Source organism: Mesocricetus auratus, unplaced genomic scaffold (assembly GCF_017639785.1).
Source record: "Mesocricetus auratus isolate SY011 unplaced genomic scaffold, BCM_Maur_2.0 Super-Scaffold_100027, whole genome shotgun sequence".
Classification (NCBI taxonomy): Eukaryota; Metazoa; Chordata; class Mammalia; order Rodentia; family Cricetidae; genus Mesocricetus; species Mesocricetus auratus.
In genome coordinates, this window is record NW_024429208.1 from 4,081,652 (window position 1) to 4,096,164 (window position 14,513).

Below are 14,513 nucleotides of genomic sequence, written 5' to 3' on the forward strand. Positions count from 1 at the left end.
GTGTGGTGTGTGTGTGTGTGTGTGGTGTGTGTATGTGTGGTGTGTGTGTGTGGTATGTGTGTGTGTGTGTGTGGTGTGTGTGTGTGGTGTGTTTGGGGGGGGTGCAGCAGAGCACTGAAATGAGTGTGGTGTGTGTATATGTGTATATGTGTGTGTGTGTGTGTGTGTGTGCAGCAGAGCACTGTGCCGAGAACGTTTGAGGCCGCGTAAGTGATGTCCTGTGCCACAGAGAGGGAGGAGAAAGCGAGGCTCACGTACCCACAATCGCAGACATCACTCTCCGTGTTCTCTCGAGTTTGTCTGCAGAGCCCGACGCAGACATCACCTCCAGACAGCTCCCCTGGGCCCTGCCATCCTCTGGACTCTGATCTACACGCGGTTCTCCCGGTCTGTCTGCAGTGGGCCAGGAGCCCGTGGAGGCAGGCTGTGCTGTATTTTCTCAGAAAGGCCGAGAAAAGGACGAGAAGGATGGACGGGCGGGCATGTGTGAGGGTGGCTGGGTGGGTAAGCAGACAGATGGATGCTTTGAGTATGTGCACGGGTGGACAGGCGCGGGTGGGTGAATGAATAGGTGGGCTGTAGGTGGACGGGTGTGTGGGCTGTAGGTGGACGGGTGTGTGGGCTGTAGGTGGACGGGTGTGTGGGCTGTAGGTGGACGCGTGGGTGGGCTGTAGGTGGACGGGTGGGAGGGTTGATAGGTGGACGGGTGAGTCACTGGGTGCGTGGATCCCTGGACAGGGTACGGATGGTGGCTGTGGACAGTGGGTGGGTGACTGGATGGAGGATGAGCAGACAGATATGTAGACAAGTGGACAGATTCGTGGATGGGGTGAGTGGACAGGTTCTGTCAGCGGGAAAGCAGGGGGGAGGAGGCAGGGGGAGGGCTAGCGCTGAGGCTGGTGTGGACTTTCCTCTGGATGGACAGGGCTGTGGGACAAGGTTTTCTCCCTGCAGTTGTGGTGAGACCTGTCCGTGTGGCCAGGGCCACGGGTGTGCGGGAAGAGGAGGGGCAGGGCAGGGTGACAGGAACAGGGCCTGCCTCCAGGTGTGACCACACCTCGGGACTCCCCTGGAGTGACTCAAGTCCTGTCAGGTGTAGGGGTTCGGGAGAGGTCCCTGGGAAGGGACGTCATTGCTTGCTCAGGAGGGCCTGTGCAGGTCGGGTCCTGTGCTCAGCCCCGAGACAGTCAGGGTCAGGAAAGACAGGCCCAAGTCACGCATGGTGTCAGGGCCTAATTCACCACGATCTGCCGCCCTCTTTCATGCGGCACCTGACCAAGCCGGCTTGCAGGGGTTGGGGCTTCTCTGGGGGCCCTGATGGAGAGGACAGGACAGGCCCGCCTCTGAAGACACTGGCCTGGCGGTCTAGCTGAGGGTCTTAGTCAACAGGGCTCTCAGCGAGAAGCTGGTTGGAGGAATCCCACGCCTCTCCTCCCCTACAGTTTTCACCAGTTCCTTCAGGAGCGTGCCCTATCTATCCCCAGCTTAAGGAGGGGAAAGGAGAGGAGGGGGGCTAGGCCAGAACCCCCAGGTGTGTGGTGTTTTATCAAAAGGGGGAGTTCTGTAGGAACTTCCCAGAACTATTAGACCACAGAACTGGTAGGAGCCACCGACTGGGCTGGTTTGATGATTCATGGTGTAAGGACATGGAGGAGGCCCAGAGAGGGAAAGAGCATGCTCAGAGTCACACAGCACTAACTACTAGGCCTCCCGGGCGGTCTTCCAGGTGCTTCTGAGCCCTCCCAGCAGTCCTCTGAAGCAGGGGAATTAATGTAATCCACCTTCTGTAGGAGGAGAGACTGAGAACCAGGGATGTTAAGGAAGTTGCTGCTGGTCATACAGGCTGTGAGTGACAGGGCTGTCAGTCCCCGGGGGGGGAAGGGGGCCTGGCTCCAGAGCCTTGTGCAAAACCCCGGCACTTTGTTGCAGCTGGGCTGGGGCGCTCCTCGCCGTGCAGCTCAGCTCCCCCTCCTGGTCTCTGAGCCTTGGTGACCACACACTGGATAGTGACGTCAGCAGTTAACCGGATGGACCCCCAGGTGCCTGTGGGCGTTCCTATATAACCTCACTTTCACACTTGGTAACCCTGTGTAGATGAGATGCTTAGGAGCCAAGCCAGAGGCAAACAGCCGGAAGCGCACAGCGGGAGGGCACAGAAAACCAGTCCACGGTCGGTCTGTGTACCTGGGGCTGGTCAAGGGGCTACAGGGCGAGCGGGCGCCAGGGAGCTCTGTCCATCTCTCCCTCAGCCTCTTGTCGCCTGTGCCCTCTCTCGGACTGAGCAGTCCTGAAGGCTCCCGGGAACGACCCCAGTCCACTAGCGGCCCCTGCTCTGTTCTGCCCCTCACAAGGCTCCCAAGTCACACATCAGAGAGGCCAGGATCCCAGTGTCCTGTCTATTACACACTTGGCAGCTGCTTCAGGAAGCGGGACCCACCCAGCGTCTCGGGTGTCACTGCCTAGCGGGCAAGGAGACCCGTACCCGCCAGCTTCCCCGTTGCCCGCTCCCTGGCCTGCCCAGTCAGGCCTGCAGAGCTCATGGGAGCCCAAACCAGCACCTGGGGCTGGGGGGCACTGGGCGGAGCCCATGAGGACACCAGGACTGCAGGGACGGTGAGGCAGGAGCCCTGTGGCGCAGGGGGCAACACTGCTCACCCCTGAGCAGGCAGGTCTGACTGGGAGAAGGGGCGGGCCGCTTACCTGGTCTTGGGTGTAGAGGTAACAGTGCCCGGCTTGCAAGGTGAGGGAGGAACATTTTTGGTCTGGTCTGCCCAGAACTGGCTGTTTTCACCAGGATGGCCTCAGATTCAGAGATCCACCTGCCTCTGCCTCCCGAGTGCTGGGATTAACGTATTATCGGTGACACATACTTGGTGGAGCGTGCTTAGCACAGCTGTGGGGCTGGGACCACCTCCGGGCCATTTTAGAGGTATGCAAACTGAGGCAGGGAGCAGACAGAGGAAACATCACAGACAGTGGAAGAGCTGATGATCTGAACGTAGTAGGGCTGCCTGGCCACATGGTCCCGGGCAGGTAGGAAGTCAGCAGCCAATGAGATGCCAGCCAGGACCGGAGGAAGATTTCTTCCTGGCCACCTTCGACGGAGATGGGCTCAGAACCTGGACCGGTGGGTTCAAAACCAGGCTCATCCTCCAACGTGCTGTGCAACACCCTCTTAAGTTCCTTGCCCTCTCTGGACCTCAGCCCATCTTCTAAAAAAGCCAAGACGATCCAGACATGGTTGTAGGGGCCTGAGCTTGGGAGGCTGAGGCAGGAGGATCCCGAGAGCCCATGAGTTCAAGGTCACCCTGGGCAACGGAGCGTGACCCCCACTCCCCAAATAAAAACAAAACACCAGACTAAGCAGGCAGGGGAGCTGTAAGGTTACAGCGTCAATGGCACTTGGGTGGCCCCCCTGCATGTGTCACAGATCCTGTCGTCCTGGAGAGGCCCTGGCTGTCTCAGAATCTGCTGCTTCACATGATGCCCCCAAGTGTCCTGCCTACACCAGCCCTTCACACGTGTGTGCGTGAGGAAGATCTCTTGTCACTTACAGAGATGGCAAACTGTGGCCATGACCCACCCAGGCAGGTGACTGTCAAGTCCAGCCCGTCACGCCTCCGCCTCTCTCCTCCAAGGCAGGCCATCTCCAGGCTGGGGGAGCTCTCCTCCAGTCCCGCTGCCTCTCGCCCTGCCTGGGGAGGCCTCACAGACCAGCCCACAGCTGGCTGGGATCCCAATGCCCCCCGGAACCATCTTCCACGGCCCACCCTTTCCTCTGCCACGAAGGTTGACGGTGGTGCCGCCAGTCCCCGCAGACTTCTCCGTGGCAAGGCTCATCCTTCCCAGGTGGACCTTGACCTCACTTCAACCACACGTGGCTGGTGCTGCCTCATTTTGCAGGTCAGGAAACTGAGGCAGAGGAACTAGGCCGGAAGTGTAGAGTGAGCTCTGGCTTAAGTCTACCCCCGAGTAGGTTCCCCTTCTGCAGGGAAATGGATAACCGAGCTGAATCATCTGGCCTAGGGTGTAACACGGGTTGTCTCTGAGGAGAGGCTGGAAGGCCTCGTCTGTGACTGACTGTACGTTGGCAGGGGTGGGGCAGAGCTGAGGACGGGGTTCTGGTCCAGATGCCCTGTGAGCTGGTACTGCCTGCCTCCCTGCCTCCCTGCCTCCCTGCCCAGGTTGGAAAACTAGGGCCCAGCCTCTCAGGCAAGGCCTTCACAGGGACACTTAACTCGTCATGGGTGGGGGGACCATCCGCTTGCCAGTGTCCCCTGGCTGCCACACCCTCTTCACTCACACTGTAGAGCATTGGGGATAGGCCAGATGGGTCTGCACTGGGCCTTCCCAAGCAGGTTTTAAGAGAGCTCAGAGGTGAACCGGCCCAAGGCCTGGGGGCTGATGGGAGGTGGGCTGGTGGCCGTCTCCAGAGGAGGACACATGGAGATCTGAGAGCAGAAGGGGGAGGAGGTACTCCAGCGTCCCCCATCCCGGCCAGGCCTGACGCATGTCCTGCACCCTTACCTCAGGCCAGGAGGACTCCTGATGTGGTCTCTACTGGGTGAGGCCCTTAGGAGGGGCTGTTTGCTCTCAGGGCCCAGGTTCCGAGATGGTTTTATGGTGCCATCTGGAAGATGTGGCATGGGCGGGCCTGGCTGGCACAAGGCCAGGGCAGAGAGGGTGAGGGGACCTGTGACACGGTGAGGACCTGCCCCACAGCTGTCGCCTGGCCCCAGAGGAGGGAGGGGCTGGGGAGTGGGGGTCCAGCCCAGAGATCCAGGTGACCAGTGACCATCCCCAGGTCACATCTGCCCAGGTGCTAGTGACGTTGGAGCTAGGGACCCAGGGCACGGGTGGAACAGAAGACTCGTCCCAGCGACCTCACGTCTGGGACAAGACCTCCACCTCCCTGGGACTCAGTTTCCTGCACTGTACCTTCTTTCCGAGCATGGGCACTCGAGGAGGCCAGAGGCTGGGTGTGGTCCTCGGGCCAGCCAGGCCTGGGGATCCCGTTGCCCCCACCTCCCCGGTGCGCACGTGTGTGTGTGTGTGTGTGTGTGTGTGAGTGTGTGTGTGTGTGTGTGAGTGTGTGTGTGTGAGTGTGTGTGTATGTGTGTGAGAGCTGGTGTTGGGTGCTGACTTCCTCAGTTGCTCTCCACCTTACCGTTCTGTTTTGCTTGTTCTTGTTTTTTTCAAGACAGGGTTTCTCTGTATTGGTTTGGAGGCTGTCCTGGAACTCACTCTGTAGACCTGGCTGGCCTTGAACTCACAGAGATCCGCCTGCCTCTGCCTCCCGAGTGCTGGGATTAAAGGCGTGCACCACCAACGCCCGGCTTTCCACCTTACTTTTTGAGGCAGGGACTCACCTTCAACCCGTACCTTAACAACTCAGTTAGACTGGCCGGCCCGTCTCCACGTTCCAGGGCTGGGTCACAGGGTCCTCCTGCTCTCCCCACAAGCATCACAAGCATTCACCTACTGAGCCATGTCATCACCACTGCCCGGCTTAGCCTGATTTTTTTAAAGACAGTGTCACATGTAGCTCAGGTTGACCTCAAACTCACTATGCAATTAAGAATGACTATCAATCACCAGGCGTTGGTGGCCTTTAATCTCAGCACTCGGGAGGCAGAGGCAGGAGGATCTCTGTGAGTTCGAGGCCAGCCAGGTCTACAGAGCGAGTTCCAGGACAGCCTCCAAAACAACACAGAGAAACCCTGTCTTGAAAAACAAACAAAACAAAAAAAGGATGTCCATCGACTCCTGACCCGCCTGCCTCCATCTTTCCAATCTGGCCTTGCACGCGTGTGTCACCATGCCCAGTCTTTGTGGCTCTGGGGACCAAACCCAGGGCCTTGTGCATTGCACACCAGGTGAGCACTCTACCAACTGAGACGCACGTCCAGCTCCCCTCAACTCCCAGGGGTGTCTGGCACTCCCTGTCCTTCTGTGGCTAATCTGTCTGAGGCACACCCGGGGGAGGCTGCAGGGAGCTCCTGAGGGGAAGTCAGTCACCAGCCCTCCTGGATATTTCCACTTCACAACAGTGAAAGTGACATGGGTGCTCGCACAGGACAGCCAGACAACTCTTTTTATTTTTTATTTGATGTACATTGATGTTTCGCCAGCATGTGTGTCTGTGTGAGGGTGTTGGAGCCACTGGAACTTGAGTCACAGAGGCTGTGAGCTGCCATGTGGGTGCTGGGAATTGAACTCACGTCCTCTGGAAGAGCAGCCAGTGCTCTTAACGGCTGAGCCGTCTACAGACACCTCTTGATCTTCCCCAGAGTCTGAGACTCCGGGCAAAGGCAGGACTCTCCCCTGGGTGCTTAGGAACAGACTTCTCCAGCGTGGGGCGGGCACCAGGACTTAGACACTTGAGCCCCGGCAGAGAAAGGGTCACTCATCCCACGCAGTACCGTGAAGCAAGGCTGAACCCCCCCCCCCCCAGGAGCTTGCTAGCTTGCTCTGGAAACTTCCATCTGCTGCTCCTTGGAATCTATGGACGCAGGACCCGTCAGGAAGGACCCAGGGTGTCAGGAACAACGCAGAGTGTGGGAGGGGCACCACCCAGGACCCAGCAGCACTGGGGAGCCGGCTCAGGCCTGGGGCACCCTGCTATGCTGCCCAGCACACCTTCACTTCTCTGTCCTCCAGTCCGGGCTGTGTCAGCAGTTCCCACCTTGGAGCTTTCTCCCACAGCTGCCCTTCAGGGTCTGAGCCCTGGGACGGTGGCCCTCTCCCCTCAGCTCAGCAACCCTCACGGCTCCAGGACCAGCTGTCTGATCTCTCCTGCTGATTTATCTTCTAGCCTTGGGTCTTAGTTGTCCCTGTCTGCACTTGAACACTGGGGCAGGGTCAGGGCCAGGTGGGCTCCCCACAGGGTGCCGGGATCTGGGGAGCATCGCCCTCACACCAGCGGCTCTGGGACCCTGCTGAGGGTGCCTGGAGTGCTCAGCCTGAGGCTGCTCCTCCCCGGTGCTGGACGCCAAGGGCAGGCTTGGCCAGGCTCTTACTCATCTTGCCCGAGCAACACTGAAGCTGAGAAGGGCCCAGGATTTTGCTAAGGGACCTACATCTAGGTGGAGAGTGTGTGTGGGGGTCCCACAGAGGCGGCAGTGTCCAGACAAAAGCACAGAGCACGATGGAGAGAGAGTATAAGACGCTCCCCTAAATTCTGCTCTCTCCTTTTTCCTTTCAAGGTATATTTTACTATTTATTTATTTCTCTAAGGTGTGCGTGCATGCATGCGTGCGTGGGCAAGCGTGTGTCTGCATAAATGGGAGCATGCAGAATCCAGAGGTATCAGACCTCCTGGAGCTGGGGTCATGGGTCGCTGAGGGTGCTGGGACCCTAACTCAGGTCCCTCTGCAGGAACCATGTGTGCTCTTCACTGCCCTCCAGCCTTCCCCTTCTTTCTTACAGGACGAACCCCGGTTTCCTGGAGTCTTCCTAGGTAGCCCTTGGGCAACCAAGACCCGGCCAGTTCCAATGCCATTGACAACGGTTGACAACAGCTTCAAATGTCTACGGTGTTTCACCCAGGTAAGAACCAGGCTGCCCTCTGACCCTTTGTGATCACGGCTTATTCTCAGGGTGGGGGCGGCTGCAGGATGGGCCAGGGATCTGTGTGGTGTGGTGGTCTACAGTCGCAGAGCTTCTAGGTTGAGTCTTGACTGGAGAGATGATGTCTCAGAGGTTAAGGGCCCTGGCTGCTCTTCCAGGGGACCCGGGTTCAATTCCCAGCACCCATGTGGCAGCTCACAGCTGCCTGTAACTCCAGCTCCAGAGGACCCAACACTCTCACACAGACATACACGTAGGCAAACACCAATGTACATTAATTAAAAATAAAAACAAAAGATCCTCCCATATTAAATGGGCACATTTACCTTTTCGGAACAGTGGCTCCTCCGGGGGTGCTGTCGGGGTGCTGGGCGTGTCCACACCCTTCCTTGGGCGATGGTCTCCCATATGCACAGGAGAGGGCAGCTTTGTGTTCTTGACATCTGACACGTTAATGACAAATTCAGCCTGGCAGAGGTTGTCCCATGAGACAGAATTCAGAGGCACCTGGCTTATAAGAAAACTAAGTAAAATGGTCTATTATAAAGCCTGTACGTAGCCGGGCATTAGTGGCACACACCTTTAACCCCAGCACTCGGGAGGCAGAGGCAGGCAGATCTCTGTGAGTTCAAGGTCAGCCTGGTCTACAGAGCAAGTTCCAGAACAGCCTCCAAAACAACACAGAGAAACCCTGTCTCAAAAAAAAAAAAAAAAAAAAAAGCCTGTATGTACACGTAAAAGCATTGGCTTTATTTTTTATATTATTATTATTACTTAGAGACAGGGTCTCCTGTGTCTCACACATGAACTCATTCTGCAGCCACGGATGACTTTTAACTCCAGACTCTTCTTCCACCCTGCAGAGCTGCGATCACAGGCATGAACCACCGTGCCTTGCGTGATATTTGCTGCCTTAGCTGAGCAACGTTGGCTTTTGCTTTATCTTTTGCAGTGTTAGGGACTGAACCTGGGGGTCGTGTCTACTAGGGAAAGTGCTTTAGCGCTGTGTCCCCCAGCTTTGCTGTGCACGTGTTGACTGTGGAGTGCTCATACGGGACAGGGTGACACGTACATGGCTTGTGCTGTCGGTCCCTATGGGATCAGGGCACAGAACCGTATGTGTGCTGAGTCCACACTCCTGAGTGGGGTGTGCGTGCATGCGTGTGTGTGGGGTGTGTGTGTGTAGGTGTGCAGAGGGCTCTGCATGTTCCACACTGTGTGAGTGTGTGTGTGTGTGTGTGTGTGTGTGTGTGTGTGTGTGGTGTGTGTGTGTGTGTGCAGAGGGTTCTGCATGTTCCACACAGGACAACCCCTGGCCCTGGAGCTCTTCATTGAGGCACACAGGTGCTGACTGGAACCAGGCAGGGATCGCTCCCCTGCCCCCTCCTCGGGGGTCTCTTCCAACAGCTGCAGCTTCTCAAAGATGCAAATCCCTTCAGCGCCATGCAAACTAGTCCTGAGAACCTGAGAGAACATGAGAACCCAGGCTGCCTCCCCTCAGGGCCCAACTGCCACTGTGCTCCCCTCCCCCTCCTCCACAGCAACCCTGTAGCTTGGCTAAAGGACCTGGTTGGGAGCTTCCTTCCCAACCAACTGCTGATTCTCCTTCCCTGGGGGCCTTGGCATCCCTGACTGGCTCTGGTGTCAGGAAGGGAGTCTGGGCAGTAGGAGCCCACAGACTGTGACTTTGGGGAACCTTGAGTGTTGGGAGGGCTCCGTGGTGCTGGAGAGCGGTGAGTTCCTCAGGGACTCCTTCACGGGATAATGTGCTTGGGATCTGCTCGTGGGATCCTTAGTTTACCTGAGTCCCTCAGGTGCTGACCTCCCAGCAGCCCTGGAGGACCCCATGGAGAGAAGGGGTGGGGACTGGACAGGAGTTTACCACAGAACTCCTAAAACAGCTGTGGCCACAGCTGCTCCAAACCCACCAGCTCTTAGAAGCTACTGCAGGCCGGAGCCCTCATCCTGGGCCCTGGAGGACAGCGGCGGGAGAAAGCAGACACAGTGACAGCCAGAGCAGAGGGGCTGGGTGCGCGTGGTGCCCTCCCGGCTCTGGCATCCAGGCATAGTGTGGGCTCTGGTACTGTTCCTGCGGACACCGGGATGCAGACCTGTCAGCCCCGTACTCCACCCCCTGAAGCGGTGAAGCCCAGTGTGGCCCAACCAGTTCCCTCGCAGACATTTCCAACCTGAGGCCTGGCTGGGGCCCCCACCCTTCCCTGGGAGACCTTGATGGCACCAGATGTTATCTGAGCTAGCCTGGGCAGTGTCTGCTCTGAGAAAACAAATCAGTACCACAGAGGGAAGGCCTTGTCTCCCCTGAGTACTGCTTTGGCAGACATACACTGCCCACTGTATGTCCTCGGAAAGCCACTTCTCAAAGATGTGAGGACATCCAGGCCTTCTCTTGGGCATTCCCCACCCTCCACCCTAAACCAAAAAAGGAATGAAGTAGCAACAACACAATTTTATGGTGGGGTCATCACAACATGAGGGACTGTTTTTTTTGGGGGGGGAGTTATTTGTTTGTCTTTTGGTTTTTTTGAGACAGGGTTTCTCTGTGTATCCCTGGCTGTCCAGGAACTCACTTTGTAGACCAGGCTGGCCCTGAACTCCCAGAGATCCGCCTGCCTCTGTCTCCCGAGTGCTGGGATTAAAGGCGTGCGCCACCACCGCCCGGTGAGACACTGTGTTAACGGGTCACAGCATCCGGAAGGTTGAGAAGGTGGTTTAACATTCCTGCTTCTGTCTCTGATGCCTGCTCATCTTTGGGGATGGTAACCCACTGATGGGGGGGGGGCATGCTAGGTGCTCAGGCCCAAACTTACCAACACTTGGCTGAGACTGGTCCCGAGCCTCCACCTCCCCAATGCCGGGATGGCAGACATGCACACCGGCTCTGACCATCGCCCTGTGTGTCTGCATCTCCCCCAGAGGTCCTCCTCAGCGGAGGGGGCGGGACAGAGATTCTTCTAGGTGCCTTGCACCTCGACCTGGATGGACATTCCAGTCACACTACCTGAGTCCACCTCCCTTAGCTCTTGCTATTCTCTGCCTACGGTGACCCTGGAGTGACGCAACAGAGATTCACAAGGCTTTCCCAACCGTCCTGAAGGAATGACAGTCCTGTTTCTTCAGCTCTGGTCATCTCTTGACACATGGCATCTGTGTCTGCCTCACCCAACTGGAACACGGCAATGCCCTGAGGGAGCGCTTGTGGGGGCTGTAAAACGGCGCATCTGGGCAAGCACTTGCTGGGCAAGCATGGGAGGCCCAGCCTGGATCTCCAGCACTGGGGAGGCAGAGACAAGTGGGTCGCTAGTCTTAACCAGATCAGTGGGTTCCAGCTTCACTGACCTGGTCCCAAAACATAAGGAGGGGAGAAACTGAGGTGGACACCCGCCGTCAACCTCTGATCTCCACACCCCAGATCCCCCCATCTCAGGGCTAAGGTGTCCTTGTGTGGTCCTGGTTTCTAGGGCAGCACGTCCATCTTAGAGACTGGTCAGTATGTCCGGGTGCCCCACCCCCACGCTGACACAGTCCCGTCTCTTGAGCAGTCTTGTCTGCTCCTTCCCATCTGCTGTTATGAGAGCTGAGAGCCTCCAGGGCGTCTCTTCTCTCAGCTGTGAAGGTTGGACTCCAGGTGATGTCTGGGAACTGGCTGGGTCACAGAGGCCAGCCGAGGGCAGGGCCTTCTCAGGAACAGAGAGTGAGGGCCCTAGAACAAACTCAACTGGGCAGGGAGGTGGCAGGATTACCTGCTTTGTCAGGAGGGCTGGGTCCCCGACCACTGTAGCTGCTCCCCCCATCCCCCAGACTCAGCTGAGAGCCCCCTCCCTGTCACCTAGTCCGCGTGGGAATGGCTCAGGCCAGGAGCCACCACTGAACTCGCTCCTTTCTCCCAGGGCCCAGTGACTTCTTGACAGGTTACAGCCCCAAAGATAAACAGATTCTGCCAAGCAAATAACTGTTCAGAAGCAGGGGTGCTGGGGGGGGGGATGACCCAGGTTACAGGGTGGGGTCCCTCCCCTGCAGAGAGCAAACAGCTGTAGGCAGTCAGGAGGAAGCAGGGTGCAGGTGTATGTCATGGGTAAGGACACTTGTGGGGTCCCTGGGCAACACACTAGGTGCTTCCTGGGGCATCTAGATCAGCTCTTGGCACATGGAAATGGAGAGACTCCATTTCCCGCCAAGTCTGTGTTTAGAGGCTCCCTGTGGGGACACGGCTAGGCAGGTCTCTCCCCCAATCAATCGGGCTCATGAGCATCGCCGGGACACATACACCTTTGCCAGGCAGGGGGAAGGTCCACGCATGGTCTGCAGCTCCAAGCTGACTCCAGTTAGTGAATGTCACTGACGCCTGGGAGGTCTCAGTCTGGCCCATCCAGAGCGGAGACACAGGAAGCCGCTTTCCCTGAGTGCTCTCTACAACCCAGGCAGTGATGGTGGGAAAACGGGGTCTCACGTAACTAAGAACGACCTAGAACGTTTGATCCTCCTGCCTCCACTTCCTGAGTTACTAGGATTATTCCCAGCCAATTCCAGTTCTGAACTCTGAAGATTCGGCAGCATTGATCCCAGCACTCGGGATGCAGAGGCAAGCGGATCTGTGAGTTCGAGGCCAGCCTGGTCTACAAAGCAAGTTCCAGGACAGCCAGGGCCATACAGAGAAACCCTGTCTCGAAAACCAAACCCAAACCAAGCAAACAAAAGAAGAGTTGGCAGCAATAAACCCATTGACTTTATACTGGCCACCGGAACCTTCCTGGGTGTCTCAGTGCTCTCAAACCTCTATGTGAGCCCCAAGGTTACAAAGCTGGCTCCTCGGTCATTTGTCAACGGCCTGCAATGTGTTCCTAGCCCTCAGGTTTCCAGGCCAGCCCGGAAACCTGTGTAGTCGTGAGCAGTAAGGAACACCCGGGAAAGATACCCAACCACCATGGGAACCAAGTATGATGCATTCATCTTCAAATCCAGGAAGCCAGTAGACCACATGGGAACAGGAAGTGCTCCCCCATCCCTGGCTTGTCTGTTTTCCAAAGCCCTGCCCCTCGGCTGGGCAGGATGTGCCCGGCTGCTGATGCACAGATGCTTTACTCTGATGACACAAGAAGACCATTCAGAGTCGTTACTGTTTTGGACAATGGGTACCAAAGGATCCAAGTATAACCCAAGGCTGACTTCCTGTTAATGACTCCCGACTGCGGCACTATTCTGGGGAGGTTGTGGAACCCTGAGGAGCTGGGGCGAAGCTAGCTGAAACTTCTCACTAGCCATGAGCCTTTGAAAGGGATAGTTCTGCGCCATCCGGTTCTTGGCCAGCGCGTGATCAGCTTTCACCTTGCACACCACACCACCAGAGCCTGAGCATCCCTGGCCATGCCTCAAGTCCTCCCTTGTCGGGCACTGTCGTGTCTACCCTACAGTAACTAGTACTCCCTTAGGGTTTCAGCTCTGCCTGCAAGTGTGCACTAGAGCCATGGCAGGGTGACACAGGTCACCAGGGAACTGAGGGTGCAATAAAACTCACAGTCACACATGACAAAAGTGGTTTTTTTGTGTTAATTTAATCATACAAATATTCATTTACATGGTAAGGAAAAACCTCATCCTCATCTCCTCCTAGGCACCACAAGGTCCCACCAGACATCCGCCACTGTCCAGGTGGGAGAGGCAGCAGCTGCCCCACATTCACCCGAGGGAACGAGGGGACAGGGCAAGGGTGGGGACAACACATTAGTCTGCATCCGTGAGCCCTGGCCACCCTCTCACGCTTTCCTGCTGGGAGCTCAGGCTAAACTTGGGGGGTCCTAACACTCATGCTTACTTCCCATCCTGGTCACCCGCCGGCTGCGTTGGTGACAGTGCCAGGCTGACAGTTACAGCCAGTCTGTACAGGGGGAGAGGAGGCTGTTTTGTAGAAATATGCCCCCAGTTCACTTATCCCATGGCAGAAAGAAAACAGGCACGCACACACCCACCCCCACCCCCACCCAGATTCTCTCCAAGCCTGCACCCGCCCTCCTTCCCAGCTGGGCTCGGGGCCTTTACCACCTGAGACTTGGTGTCGGCCTCACCTGGTGGGCGCCAGACGGGGACCCTGCCAGAAGGTGGCCTAGTGTGTGTGAACCTAGTGCGTGTGAAGGCCCCAAGGCGCTGCAGGGAGACGCGGACCCAGGAAGCTACGGGTCAAGGTTTGCACCTGCTTTGGCCTTCCGAGTGAGCTACCTCTCAAGGACACACAGACAGGACTTGTTTCTGGGAAGAAGTCAGGGTACCTGAGCTGTTACATTTGCCAAGTGAGGTTGCTTCAAGCGGGAAGGGACCTAAGATGGGAAGGACACTCAGTGACACTGGCCCACAGGCCCCTGATGGGGAACTGAGAAGAAGTCTGGTACCTCGTAGGGGACAGAGGGGGAAGGGAAGCCAGTGAGGCAGGGTCGAAGCAGCTCATGATTCCTAGGGCAGCCGGAGACTCCCTGCTCCGAGGTCAGGACGCAGGGAGAACGGCTGGGCATGCATGTGCTCTACGGTGGCAGTGTCCTCAAGAGGCTGGCCCTAAGAAGACCCTCAGACAAAAGCCCCCTTGGCTTATGGCTTGGGCACCTGTTAGGGGCTGCCTTTGGCTCAAGGGTCCAAGTGTGCAGAGGAAGTAAGGGTGCCATAAGGCCCCATTTATGTAACTCGAGACCCAGCTGTATCGCCCTTCTCCACGGCCTCCCCCACCTGCCCTGGGGACTTCCGCAATGAAACAAAGCTTATTGTTGGTTGCTTTTTTGGGACATGGAAGGGTAAGGGGGGATTTTCATACAAGCTTTTCTTCCACAATCAAGTGTTTAAAATCAACAGTCTCAGAAGAGAATGAGGAGGAACAAACACGCACTTTTGGAACTCAAGCATCCAGAGACAACAGACAGGCAGGCAGGCAGGCCTGCACCCAC